This window comes from Falco peregrinus, chromosome Z (genome assembly GCF_023634155.1).
Source record: "Falco peregrinus isolate bFalPer1 chromosome Z, bFalPer1.pri, whole genome shotgun sequence".
Classification (NCBI taxonomy): Eukaryota; Metazoa; Chordata; class Aves; order Falconiformes; family Falconidae; genus Falco; species Falco peregrinus.
In genome coordinates this window covers 36547767-36562610 of record NC_073739.1, presented here as the reverse complement: position 1 = coordinate 36562610, position 14844 = coordinate 36547767, and the positions used below count along the sequence as shown (strand labels likewise).

The following is a 14844-nucleotide window of genomic DNA, read 5'->3' as shown; positions in this document are numbered from 1 at the left end:
TTAATTTTAAAATAATATACAAACAGTAATGGGATTTGGCAGATGAATCTATTAAAAAGCCTGTAGAATGAAACCGCAACATAAATCTTGTTACATGCCCCCATGCATTTTCGGGCATCTAGTTGTACCCAGTACAACTAGGCAAACAGTTGATTCTCCTCTCCCACCTCTCTCTCTTTCTTATTTCCTCTACTGAACAGCAGAAGAGATCTTGCTGAGCTTTAATTAAAAGGTGGAATAATCTTGAACTCTGAATTACGTAAACAGAATAAAAAGTAAGGTTTTAACCTCTTTTCCTCTTCGCTCTAGTCAGTCAATGTCAAATTCCTCTTCCAACATATATTTTAATACACTTTTCAATTCAGTGAGGCTTTGGGCCAAATTTTACTCCCTTAAGTCAACATAAATATTTTGGCATAAAAGCACTAGCCTAAAGGCTCAGTGGTTCAATGCATCATCTTCAAAGCCCCAGTAAATAATACAGAGATGATCTGTAGGTCATAACTGCCTGAGCATCAAAAAGGGGCTTCAGAGTGAGAGTAAGAGCACTCTCAGAGTTAATATCCAGTATGCCATGTTATTCTTCTGGCACGGCACTGCACAGCCTGTGTGCTAGGATCACTAGCCTGGTGGATTCACATCATGTCATTCACTGCATGGTAGACCAAAAAAGGCATAAACCATGATCTAGAAAACCATGACTCTAGAGTAATCCTAGGACACCCAAAAGCTTAATCAGCGTTTGTAACAAAATGGTCAGTTCAGAAGTCTGAGGTACCTTCCAACACCAGTGATTTTTGAACTATTACTTCAGTACTCTTCTGCACTTTGTACTTCATTATCTTTGGATATCAATACCTGTTCTGGTTTCTCTCACAAATACTTCCACCCTTCCTTAGGGTGCCACATGAGCAGGACAAAACCGTCAGTGATTACGTGTACAGCCACGTAACTTCAGCTGGGCCAACACAGCACAAAAACCTGTTGCCTGACAAGAGCTACCCATGATGAGCACATCAGCCAACGCCTGCGCAGTGCCGAGTGCAGCCCTTATTTCCAATATCTTATTCTGTCTTAGGAACCTCTTTTTGTTTTTCCTCTGCTGTGTCTCCCTGATAAAGCTCATTTCTCCAGGGAAATGTTGCCACTATTTCTTAAAGTATAAACTCTTTGGCAGTGGAAGGTTGGGCAGGACTGTTCGTATGGTGTGGCCAAAAGCTGGAACCATCCATCACCACTCAAGCAGCATTTCTCCCTTTCCTCCCAGAAAGACAATGATTTAACAGAACCCGATCCATCATACAGCTGCTAGATGAAGCAGAGTGATATGAAGTGTCTCATGCAGTTGTCCAGATCTGGCCTTTATTTCCTACCAGTCTGATTGTTAAATATTCATAATGCAACATTTTGTTTACAAACTCTGAATCAAGTTCTGCTTCCACAAAGATAGGAGTTTTCGATTATGATGGATGAAGCAAAGGAGGACTCATTCGGGAGCAATTAATTCCTGCAGTGAAATTCTTTCACTCTCATAACAAAAACTCTTAAATTTGCAACAATTGCATCATGCCTGAAGGGATAAAAATATCAAAGTATTTTGTCCATGCCTGTTTTATGATCCTTGACCACCTCAGTAGGGAGTCAGCAATTCTCATAAGGAGATGAATGGATATGAAACCTCTGTTTGACCTCTTTCTCAAGAGTAAATTCATGCCCCTATCCTGCAGAACAAAGTCTGCAATATGTCTAGCTGAAACTGTACCTCACACTTCGACACTCAGTGCAGGGCTGTCTTGGCAGCGCACACACACAAAAAAAAGCCTATAAAAAACAGCACTCCAAACAGTATGGGTTTGGTGGCAAAAGCAGTGTGATCTCTTACTTATCTCAGCTTATTTATTTCTGTCAAGAACTTCTAAATACAGCTTAGATACTATATATACACATATATGCTCCCCTCTCCCATGTTATAGTCAAGTGCTGATTGAACTGAACTGGATATGACCATTACCATGGATGCAAGCAAAAGTAAACAGTAACCTGGTGTCAGATACTCTGACAGAAGCTGGGCTGTTATTCTGCATGCATCTTTGTCAGGTCAGAAAACTCAGTGAATACAGTTTGACTAGTACTAATATTGAGGGGGCAAAATTACATCAGACTTCTTAGAAAAACAGTTGATTTCAACAAAGCTGCAGAAGCGGCAGGACTACGAATCTCCTTACAGATTACTCTTTCCTTCAGCTGCATGTTCACTTAGCACATGGCAAAACATCCACAGCAAAAAGCAACCGGAGGGGAATCTGATAATGCAAAAGCAGTGTCATGCTCAGTTTAAACAGGAGTCTTTGGAATCACATGCGGCTTTGATTCATGCTCCAAACCATATGCCAGCAATCCAGTTGCTGATCAGAGCAAGAGTTAACAGCTGCTGAAAATAGGCAGAATCATAGAATCATTTAGATTGCAGAAGATCTTTAAGATCATTGAGTCCAACAGTAAACCTAACACTGCCAAGTCTACCACCACACCATGCCTCCAACTGCCACATCTACACATCTTTTCAATACCTCCAGAGATGGTAACTCCACCACTTCTCTAGGAAGTCTGTTCCAATGCTTTATAACCCTTTCACTGAATAAATTTTTCCTAATAAATTTTGCTGGAGCATGTCCTAAGAACAACAAAGCTGGTGAAGTGTCTAGAGAATGAGTCTTATGAATACAGACTCTTCAATTTCCTGCTGCTCTGATCAAAAACCTTGGGAAAAGCAGAAATCTGACTCCACAAGAGGAATCCAAAACAGTACAATTTGTTCCAGTTGCAGAAATCTTACAAGCCAACCATGATAGGTACTTTTTTACCTTTGTTATTGTTTCTTCCTGAATGTTTCAGGATGGCATTACCTTTTCTCATTACTGATTTTCTTCCATTTTAAAATAACTTCCCCCCCCCCCCAAAAAAAAAAAACTAAACCAAAAAACAAACAAACAAACAAAAAAAAACCCAAACAAAAAATCAGAGTCAGGAACATCCTAAGTGTTGACCTTTTTTCACTTTTGCTGGAGGGCAGTCTCAAAGACACTGCACCTGGAACATGAATTCTCTCAGCACTCAGTAGAAGTAGGATACATTCTCCTACAGAGAGAACTCTCCTCCTAACTACTTGTCAGGTGTTTCACCAGAGTTTGAATTTAAAAATAAAATCATAAAGAATCTGATTAAACAGAGTCTGTATTCCTAAAGCCCCACTGCCATTTATTAGGATAAATGCTATTAGTTTTTCTGACTCACAAGGTGATCTTCTGCTAGAACAACAAAGTTAAGAACTAGCCTTTCTAGTATAAACCTAAAGCAGGAGAACCTTTCATTTCAGGCAGGCACAAGCAAAGCCAAAACACTCATACTACTTTTATGTACAACATGGGTTGTCTCTAAGATTGATCAGTCTTACCACACCTGGAAACATCTTGAAGAACCAAGCACTAAGACATTTATACATTCCTTATCACACGTGCACTGCACTGCCTGAATAAACACAATCTGCCTTCAGGTTGGTGGGCATTAAAAGTCTGTATGAAGTGGACAGTTAACCAAGTTCAGTGGTATAGTGCTGGTTCAATCTCCTCCCACTGACAGAAATCATAACTTCCAGGGATATCTGGGTCTATAGAGGAAGCACTGGAAGAATCAGGTGCCTCTGAACAGGAATAAAACCCAGCATGCATGAACAGGAATCCCGCTAGCTAGAGGTAATGCAAGACTTCCATAAAGTAGATATCTGCTCTGGAAGTAGATGGAGAGATTTCCAGGTGTACTGCACGTGCTGCAAAAATATACTGAACATCACCACCCCTACCCTTGCATTAAGCATTACTTTAATTTCACCTGTGACACAAAAAGAACACTTAACAAAAGACTACAAAAGAAAATACCTAGGTAGCAAAGAGGCCTTTCTTAACAGAAAACCTGAAATGCTGAAAGTGTACATGTGGGCACAATGCACTACGTGATATATGTGTAATACAATCTATTGTATGTAACTGTCGCAGCTGAACAGTCCAGAGGGCACATGAAGCAAAAAAGTCCCTGTAAATAAAAGGCAACCATGAAAACTGTTCAGTATTAATATCACCTTGTGAAACACGTAAGTCTAATAAGAGCTTTCAGTATGTATTTGGTGGCCCTGAAAACACAGTGAGTGCAGACCTGGTGGTTTTGCTGAAAAACTGAAAAAACACATGAAGGTGTAACAAGCTTCAGCAAGGGTTCACAGAGGGAATTCTGAAAGCAGAGTTGAGAGGTACTAGATATTAATTGCCAGTAAGATATCTTCTTTTCTGATTGCATCCCACAAACTTAAGTTACAAAGAAAACAGAAACTTGTAAGCTGAATGTATTTTTCTGAAAACAGAAAAGACACAACATTGTGCATCAGCCATAAAAAGAAACTCAGAAATCCTCCAGAAAATTCACAAAGAAAACTTTTTAAATTTAATATGTAAAAAAACCCCTATTAACTTAATAATACCCTACCAACCTACTCTTGTAATAAAATGGACAAAAACATTCTTTAAAAACATAATTTGAGAACAATTTATTTTAAGATATTCAGATAATAAATTTAGAAGTTATTTGGAGAGATGCATTCTCAGCTTACACTTTACCGAAGTAAACAGAACTAAGGCAATTCATGGAATATAACAGGATACTCCAAAGGTTAGTTTTTTAAAGGATAGTAGAAACTGTTACAGCAGTTTCCCACAAGCAAATTAAGTGCAGTTAAAATTTCCTATAATTTTCCCAAGGCAAATAAGCAACCTGAAATTTTGAACCTCTTTCATATTGTCCAGGGATTAAACAGCTTTTGATTAAAAACTGTTAAATACTAGAAGACAATAATAGGACCCGCCTCATATTCCATTGCAAGTGGAGTAGCAATGCAAGGACAAATGCACAGAAGACCATGGTTAGACAGTGACGGACAAAGGAAAGGAGAAATTATTTATGTCATCCTATTTGCTATGGGTAGAAAAATACAGTATTGGGTATACAGTCATTCATCTTGTGGGAAACCTACAGCTTGAAAAGTGATGGCAGAAGCTCTGTAAAGAGGACACCTATAATTGAGAATAAGATCAGAAGGAAAAGGACAGGCATCGTATTTCCAACTATGAGTATACTTAGCCCGATGTGTGCCTACTCCATAAAGTACACAAGTTAAATGACCTGCAATACAAAGAATTAAAGGAATAAAACGTTCATGTTAATCAAAGAGAGGCAAATCACTCTGACTTGTGAGAAGGGCAGTATAAAGGGCTGGTAAAGACACGGGATTTTCTGGTTTTAATATACGTATCTGTTCACAGTTTGTTTATACTGTATCTCAAAATCAGGACCTTTTATAATCTGACACTACAGCCCTTGTAATTTGTTACCCTTACTCTTGACATATATCATAGTGCCAGGGAGGGAACTCAACTCACAAGGGGATCACTTTTCAATGCCTAAAACGGGTTCACGTCTCCAAATATTCAGGCCCTCCCACTGAAAGAGGTCACAGTGAAGATCTAAGAGAAACATACTACCCTTGTCATATGCAATATCACATCTATAAAATTTGCCTCCTGTCAAAAAGATAGTGAATTTATATTAATGTTACTATAAAAAAAATACTTGGTACTTTCCAGTCAGGCTTGTATATTTACCTTTCATGGAAAATATAAAGTAAAACATTAGATTTCTTGTTTTCCATGAATTAAAATTCGTCAAGAGTGTTGCCTTTTAAAATAATAGTTAGAATGGGCTATAAAATTGCTCCTTCTCATAGGCCTCCTGTTGTGCACAGACCAATGGAAATTTTACTGCTGATATTCAAGGCAACAGACTGGGGTATAAATATTTGATGGAGGAAAAGAATGAGATTTTTCAAAACTGCTATTGTATGAACGATTCATATTCATCCATTGAGAAGGGATGGGCTAATGCCAGAGCTCCTGACGTTACCCATAACTTCTGTGCATACAGGGCAGAAATCCAGTAACAGGCACAAAGGGGTTGGAGGTTGTAGTGGAGTTTCCAAAACCCATGTGTACAGGAAAACCTTAAAAGAAAAAAAAAAAAAAGGGGGTGGGGGGGGGAAGAAAAAGAAACAAAACCAAATAAAACTCAAAACAAAACACCACAACCAAACCAAAAAATCACAAACCATAAAATACCAAAAAACCCACACCTGCACATCTGTGTCCAGCCAGCTAAAGCCAAGAAGCAGAAGGGATGACAGGGACAACTTCGCTGCCTGCATCAAGCCCCTGCCTGGATGGAGTCACCCTGCCTCAACGACATGGGAGAAGGGCACAGGCTTCCTGCCCTACCTGTACCCATGCTCTGAAGAAACAGTTTCATTCTTTGACCAAAGGACTGTCTGCTAATAACCCACCTTTCCGGCACATAAAATCATTGTTTGCACATCTTCACCCGTGTCTAAAGATCAGTGCTCCTGGGATATCAGAAAATACCCATCAAAGTAGTTAACACCTTAAAGGGAGACTTTACTGAAACACCAGAGGGATGTAAACTTTCCCCATATGCTAAAGGAATGTAATAAATAGCATCAGAAAAGAAGGGGACCGTAGTGTTAAAAAGTTGAAAACTAACAGGGAGGGGAATTTGTATAAATAGTCATAGCTCAGTTGAAGTCAATGGACCTGTGACAATTTATACTCACCAGGGATATGGCCCATGACTTTTGCTACCAGATGCTCACTGAGTGTAACAACAGACCCCAAAAGCAAGATTCCCTTACGCCTAGCATACAACCTGGACAAATATTAACAAACAGAATTTATTTTTGTGCTTTTTATCTAAGAAGTAGTACATAACAGAATCCCTAGAAAAGTACTTAGTCACACTTCCCGAACAGAGCAACTGTGCTGCATTTGATTTGAATATTTATCTGCTAGTTCCTAAAAAAGTATATTGTGACCTGAAGCTTCAGATTCAATGTCTAAGATCAGTAAAAAATAACAGTTAACCTTTACTCTTCTGATTCTACTACATGATTAATTTGTTAATATTAATCATAGGATCTGAGATACCATGTTAAGCCGGGTAATAGAGCAATTAATTGAAATATCATTGGTAAAAACACAGCAGCTGCGAATGGCCTTAGTGTTTGTGACAAACTAGAGAAAAGTAAGTTGCTTATCAAACTGCAACTTCTAAACAACCTTATTTTTAGCTTATTGCAATTATTGCCACAAAGGATTATGGAAGTATCTTTAAACACAAAACTCAGGCCTCCAAGTCTGTCTCTAAAACACAGTCCAAATAATGTTTTAAACACATATTCTGATGTTACCATGAAAGGAGGTATTTAAATGCTAGGTATTAAAACGGTATTTAAATGCAAGAAGGGGGGAGGGCATCAACAGGCATACACCTTCATTGAATCATGAACCATATTGTTCTCCTCACTAGGCATTGCCTTAAGAGGGTGTCAACATTCCTAGCTGAACTGTGTCCGTTCTAAGAGATACCATGTTCAATTATTCAAGTAGATAAAACCAATGGAAAATGGCATTGCCTTCCTTTCTTTCACAGAACCATCGTCCATCACTCCAGTAACAAGAACACACAGCCCTCACCACCAAAGACCTAGGAAAGAACCGAATATATAAAACTGTGACAGGACGTTCAGTAGATAATATTACATGCTGCTGTGGTTTGATGGTATCACAGGCATTCATGTATTTATTATTGCTTTACATATTTAGAAAAGGTTTCAGCCTACCAAAAATTGTTGCTGTTCCCAAGCACAGTAATCACATACAGAAATATAGACATGGGCCGCAGGATGGCTCTCACTACAGTCACCTGGGTGAAATGGTCAGAGAAACAAATCTAAACAAAGATGCCTGCACCCTGAACTTCTGCAAGGAAATATTCTAGAGGTACAACCAGCCATAGCCCTCTGATTACCACATGTACCTTTACACAGATGAGCTAATATTACTTGTACCTGCAAACTCTTTCAATTTACTCAAATGACATTTTTTTTAAAATTCTCCCTCTGCTTACATAGGTGTCAGTATGTTGGGATGAAATCTTGAACTCAGACGAGTCATCCGGCAGTCCAAGGAAGGCTGCAGGTCTGTTCTGCTGATTTTTTTAACTGATGGTTTTAACACAAACATCTCTGTTGCAACCGGGGTTACTGAAGAATTGGGGCAAAAAAAACCTTTGGAAAAATAATTACAATATACGGGAACACAGACTTGGCCATGCAGTGTTCCAGCTTCTTGCTTACTGAAGAAATCATTTTGAGTCTCCCTCCCCACTCCTTTTTTTAAGGCAAGGTATCCCTCTCCGTGTATGACTGTCTAATAAATTATCTCCTCCTGACATCTCCAAGGAAAAACAGCAGGGCCAACAAACCGTTTGAAGAGCCTCTAACAAGTGGCTCCTTATTCCTCCCACTGCCAGAGAAATGCAAAATTCTTCATCACTTTTATCCTCCCTCCTCCTGCCATGCCACCCTGAGTAAGTACACACAGGTCAGCTCCAAAAACGTCTTGGAAGAATCTACCAGCTGAAAAAGCCATTGTAATGACTGCTGCATCCAGGCAGCGACAAAACTGGTAGGGGCCGTTCCAGGTGGCACAGAGGGAGCGCCAGCAATGGGGATGCGGGTGCCTCGGGTCCAGCGCGGGGGCAGAGGGCTGCACCCGGGGCTGCTGTGCGACACCGAAGGAGGGATGCAGCTGTGAGCGCAGAGCTGATGCTACCTCAGCTGCTGGGGGGATGGGGAAAGCCGTCGAGGAGGAGCGAAGGCAGTTTCGATGCGGTGCCACCGGAGGGAGGAGGGAGGGAGTGATACCGGGCCTCACCAAGGGGACTGGTTTGAGGACAGGAGTCTCTTCTCACCCCTGGAAGCGGGTGAGAGAAGGGCAGCCCACCGCCTGCTGGGTTGCTCTGACCTCGGCTAGTGCAACCCTCAATCCACTCCTCAAGCCACCGGGGATAAGCATGATATAATAAATCCCTTGGGGGGTGGGGGAGGTGTAATCCTTGAAGTTTTCAGGTATTTATTCATGCATTGTGATTTACCTACACAGGAAGATTTTATTCATAAATGGAAATTTCATGTTACTGTTCAGTTCATTAAAATCTGCTGATGGGATTTTACATGTATGCCAGCAAGACAGGTAGGAGGTAGAAAGTCTTCAGAGAAAAGACAACTAAGAAATCATGGTCAAAAATAGCCAGTTATATAAATTCAAAGAGAAGAGGAGGTTATAAGGGAGACAAAGGAACAATTTAAAACTATAAAAGTAAACCCATGAAAATGCCTCAAACTTTCCATTTTGGGTTTTTTTCTTGAATGATGAGAAATACACTTTTTCTGCAAAGTGCTTCCTAGCTTTTTAGTAGAAGTTAAAAGGTTAAGACATTTTTGTAAAAAATAATAGTTAAAAGCCATTATTAATTAAAAAAGATTTCAGAATTAAAAATGTTTTAACTGACCATGCCATTAAATATGTGATCACTTATGAAAGTATCTGAGCAAAAGAAAAAATGAAAATAACTGTACTGATATAATTTTTTTTCTTTTTTTTTAAACATAACAAAGGTGGCTTTTCAGTTTCAGCTAACACAGATATTACACATCTGATAGCAGAGAGGTTTGTAAACCAGCCAGAAATTATCTTAGCATCAGCTATAAAGTGGTTACATAATTACATGTACATGCAATTCTTCATCTTCAAAGTCTTTCACAAAACATTTTTATTAAAATTACAGAAACATCAACTATTTGTAATGATATAATACTGATGTCAGTTTCACAATAATTTTTCCAGTCTTAGGGAAAAATTAGCATATCACATTTATCAGAAAATATCAATGAAATTACTTCCTTACAAAAAAATCTAAGCAACAATATGAAATATTTGTTAGTTTCTCTGTTGCTTTTTATGGGTACAATGTGAACCACTTATTGTAGGCAATGTTGCAGAAAGTTCTAGCTTGTGAATACTTCCCAATGTTAGAGGTTGTTTTCATAGCTGCTCTTAACTTTGTAGAATTTATTTGAGCTTTCCAATGGCTTTCCAATCTAAAGCCATTTTTTTTCTTTTTTCTTTTTTAACTTCAAAAGAAATGTTTAAGGTGTTTCATAAAATAAGGCCAGAGAAAATTACCATTTTTCTCTTTAGAAAAAAGAACAAAACCCAAAACAAACCCACTACCAAGAAAAGGAGCAGCCATTTGTGATGTTACCTTGCTATTGAGCAGACACCTGAGACTTGCTAGAACGTACCTTTTGCTGTTGCCACGAATAACTACCCAAATTTGTTCAGCCTTTGTCATTTCCACCTCCATGTGCTCAGCCCAGCCTACAAGAGGGTAGCTGATACACATTACCCAAATACCCCATCTATAGCAAGCTTTACAGATATGTGTGTGAAAATAAAACTGCTTGGCATCCTCGCTAGGGCTAGTGCCTAAGGTTAACTGAGGCAATGGTATGAGGAGTTTGCTGAGGGCCTAGAAGAACTGGGGCTACGGAAGTGGAAGAGGCACGTCAGCAATGTATAAAGGGGACTACCACCAGAAGACCACATGGTCCTTCAAAATCAGGAGCAAAACATAACGTTTTTTGTGTCTCAGCATTTTTTCTGGCAATAGGTAAGTATGTGTGTCCTCTTCCATCTGGTCTGTACTGAAGACAGCAGCCTATTATTAGCACCATCCACTATTCAGCTGGCCCCAGAAACTGAGGTTTACATCATATGGCTAACGAATCCAGAACTCATTAAATAATTCTGGTGTGTCATCATAATTCCACATAATAGGATTGGTTGTTTTTTGGTTTGGTTTTGTTGGTTTTGGTTTGTTTTTTTTTTTTTTCAAAAATAGGAAAATTAGCTTTTTCTGCACAGGAAATTCTATGCCAGTTTCAATCAAAGCCTCTGCAGTTCTCAGGAATTAAAAGTAAACAGACAGTCTTCTACTTCAGCCACTAAAGAGGGTAGAAATGAATAACCTTTGGCTCTGCAGCTACACTTTGATGGAGCTGGGGGCATAGCACCCTGAATGACCCAAAACTGCTGAGATGCCTGGGTATCCATCCAGCTCTCATGTAATCTGCAAATGATAATTTACCCTTATTTTTCTTCCTTTGGACTTAAAAGCACTTACTGAATGTTTATCAGACCTTATTTCCAAAGACTGCTCTCCTATTTTTTTTTTCCCAGTGTATAACCAATTAATGCCTGAATGTCATATTTTTTCATTTAAGTCTTCCCATAATACAACAGTGGATTGTATCTCAGGCAGAGCAGTATAGTTCACATTCCAAAGTAAGAGCTATAATTTATTTTCAGATGCCACTCAGATGATGCTGTGCAAACATTATTAGCTTGACAGGCTTATGACTAGCAATTCTACCAGCACCACAGCTCTGTAAATTAATCTAATCAGGGTTAACATTAATAAACTCTTCATTAATCAAAACTCAATCAGGAAATCAAATGCTTCTCCAGGTTCATCCTTTCAGCATTTAGTTCTTAATGCCTGAAAACTAAGATCCTGTATGTACTGATATATCTGTCAGTAGGAATGCCATAGAATTTAAAGCTGTACTTTTAAATCACCCATTGCACATTTTTGCTGGAGTGCTTGAGTCTTGGAACTATTGATTTTGTAACACATTCTTGCTTTTCTCCCTTATCCTCAACCTAATTTTGGGAGGAAAAGAAAAAAAAAAAGAACCAAAAAACAAACCAGCTAAACTTTTTTACCCACTTCGTTACTCACTAAGGTTGTCTCTTTCACGTTAATTACCAAACACAGTATCAACACGCTGCCTTAGGCACCAACAATAAATAAGGAGTGTCACCACAGCAGCTCAGACTCAAAAGGCAGCTAGTTTTAGCTTTGTTAACAGAACATACCTACAAGCATGCCTTTGTTGGAAGTTTCAGATTCCTGGGTAGTTTAGAAGATCTTAAGAATATATTTTTATATAATACATAATATTTTATGGTTGGACTCAACGATCTTAAGGGTCTTTTCCCACTTAAATGATTCTACGATTTTATGAAATAAACTATAATCCATTACAGAAGATAGTAAGAAGACAGTCTGCACTCCTTCTGTTGAAAGCATAGAAGATCTGTTCCTGTGTGAAACGCTATTTTCTTACACTGCTTGCTGCTGAGACAGACTCTTTCTTATTTTGGAGAAAAGACGTAACATTGCATCTATTCCTTAGGGAGGTATATTTTGCACTGGGTAAAGAACAGGCTGAACAGCAGGACTGAAGGGCCTATACGGAATGGGGCTACATCTGGCTGGGGGCTAGTCACCAACACTGTTCCTCAGGGTTCACTTCTAGGGCCAGTCCTGTTCAATATTTTTACCAGTGATCTGGAGACACGGGTTGAATGCCCAGTAAGCTTGCTGATGATCCTAAAATGAGAGGTGCTGCTGACTCTCCCGAGGCAGAAAAGGCCTTGCAGAGGGAGGTAGACTTGAAGTATTGGGCAAACCTCAGTGGTGTGAAATCTAAAATAAACGAATGATGGCTTCTGAACCTGGGACACAGGAACGCCAGACAGGAGTAGAAGTGGGAGTGGCTGGAAAGTAGTCCTGCAGAAAGGGGTTTGGGAGTGCTGGCTGACACTAAGCTCAACATGCGTTAGCAGTGTGCCCTGGCAGCCAAGAGGGCAAACTGCATCCTGGGGAGCATCAAAAATACAGTACAACTATGTGGTCAAAAGAGGTGATTGTCCCGCTGTATTCAGCACTGGTTCACTATCACCTCAAGTGTGCAGTTCTGAGTGCCACAATTTAAAAAGGGAAGTTAAGGAATTTGGATGCATCCAGAAGAAGGCAACAAAGCTGGTGGAAGGGCTGGAAGGCATGTCCTGTGAGGAGCGGCCGAGGACTCCAGATTTCTCTAGGTTGGAGAGAAAGGGGCTGAAGGGTGACCTCATCACTCTCCACAGATTCCTGAGGAGGGGAAGTGGAGAGGGAGGTGCTGACTTCTCTCTGGAATCCAGCGATAGAAGTCATGCGAATGGTTCAATGGTGCATCAGAGGAGATTCAGACTATTAGGAATCATTTCTTTGCAAAAAGGGTGGTCAAATACCTCTAGGCTCCCTAGAGAGGTAGTCAATGCCCTGGGCCTGTCAGGGCCTTAAAAAGAGGCATTTGGACACTGACCTTCATATGGGCTTTAACTTTTGGTCAGTCCTGGAATGATAAGGAAATTGCAATAGATTATTGTTGTAGGTCCCTGCCAGCTGTAACTATTCCATTCTGTTCTATTCCATCCTACCCTACCCTACCCTGTTGCACCTTTGGAAACCTTCGCTGTATTTCCCACTGGCAATGCTTTCTCTTTCAAGACTTGAGTGAGCATCCCTTCCCAGGCTTGTGACAGCTGTGCTCTGGGTTGAGGCCACCCGGGTCTTGAAGATGTCCAGGCTCAGGGATCCCACAGCCTCTCCAGGCAGCCCCCTCCAGTGCTTCATGATCCTCAGAAGCATTTTGGGGTTTCTTCCTTAGCTCCAGCCTGAAGCTCCCTAGTCTCAGGAGACACCACTGCCTCTCACCCTCCCTCCAGGCAGTGCTGGGAAGAGCCTGTCCCATCCCCTTGATGCCTTCCCCATGGGCACAGGGCTGTGCTGTGAGGTGCCCCGGCGCCTTCCCTGCTCCATGCTGAGCCAGCCCCAGCGCCACAGACCCTCCTTGGCTCCCTGGAGCCCCTCCGGTTTGCCTGCCTGTCTCGGGGACCCCAAAGGGGACGCAGCGCCCAGATGAGGCCTGGTGGGTGCTGAGCAGCGGGGATCACCCTTGCACCTTCTGGCTAGGGCAGAAAGATGGCAGAAGAGCCCTATGGCCGGAGCCAGCCAAGCGCGGCCTTTGCTGCCTTTGATCCACCTGCGGGAGGAACCGGGGGAGCCCAGAGGGCTGGCCAGCGGTGCTGGCGTATGGGGACAGCCGGTGGGGCTTTGTCCTGCAGCCTCCGAGGGATGCACAAGGTGTTACTGAGAGAACCCTCTTGCCATATGAGCCTGCAGACGTCTGCCATGGCCAGAGTGACCGGACGGGGCCCTGGGAAGACACAGCCATGGCCTCGGTGACTGGTGTGAAACACCGACGCCGAGCACAAGACGGGAGATGGGGGACTGAGTGCCGCAGGCACGTGTGCTGGGGCTGCAGCGATGCGAGTGCTGGGGGCGAGGATGGCCTGCTGCCACCGCCCTGAGCAACGGGTTCTGATGTCACCTGGCGATGGAATGAGATGTCCCCGAGCGATGGATTGTGACCTGGCATCCCTGGCAGCTTATAAGCAGGTGCCGAGTGTCACCCAGCTGGTTCTTGCCCAGACTCCAGCTGAGCAGCCTGCGAGGTTGGGAGGGCAGAGCGAGGCCTTGGTGCTGGTGTCGTGCTCAGGGAGCTGTTCCGTGCAGCTCTCGGTGCCCGACCCAGAGCCATCGGAGGGTTTCCCCCGGCCCTGCCAGGTTCAGGCAGCCGGGGCACCCAGGAGGGGCGCTCGCAGCAGCAGAGGTGAGCTGGCAGGGGACACCTCGCCCTGGGGAGCGGGGAGGCTTTCCTTCTGGGGGGGCCTGGGCATGTCTTCCACCCCTCCCCGGGCCAGCCAGTGACCGTGGCCTCTCTTCCCTTTCTAGCGTGACACCCGCTGCTGCAGCGCCAGTGAGAGGGAGCTGCTCACCATCCCCGGCTCCCCCCAGCCCACCGCAGCACGTGGAGAGCATGGCCGCGGAGCTGGAGGAGCGCTGTCCCATCTGCCTGGACAGCTGCAAGGAACCCAG

At 42.2% G+C, this 14844-nt stretch overlaps 1 protein-coding gene across 2 annotated transcripts in view; it reads right to left on the bottom strand.

Annotated features, from left to right (window-relative positions):
- The window catches only part of ROR2 (receptor tyrosine kinase like orphan receptor 2), a 154430-nt gene that overhangs the window by 12977 nt on the left and 126609 nt on the right, over positions 1 to 14844 (bottom strand). The window lies entirely within an intron of this gene.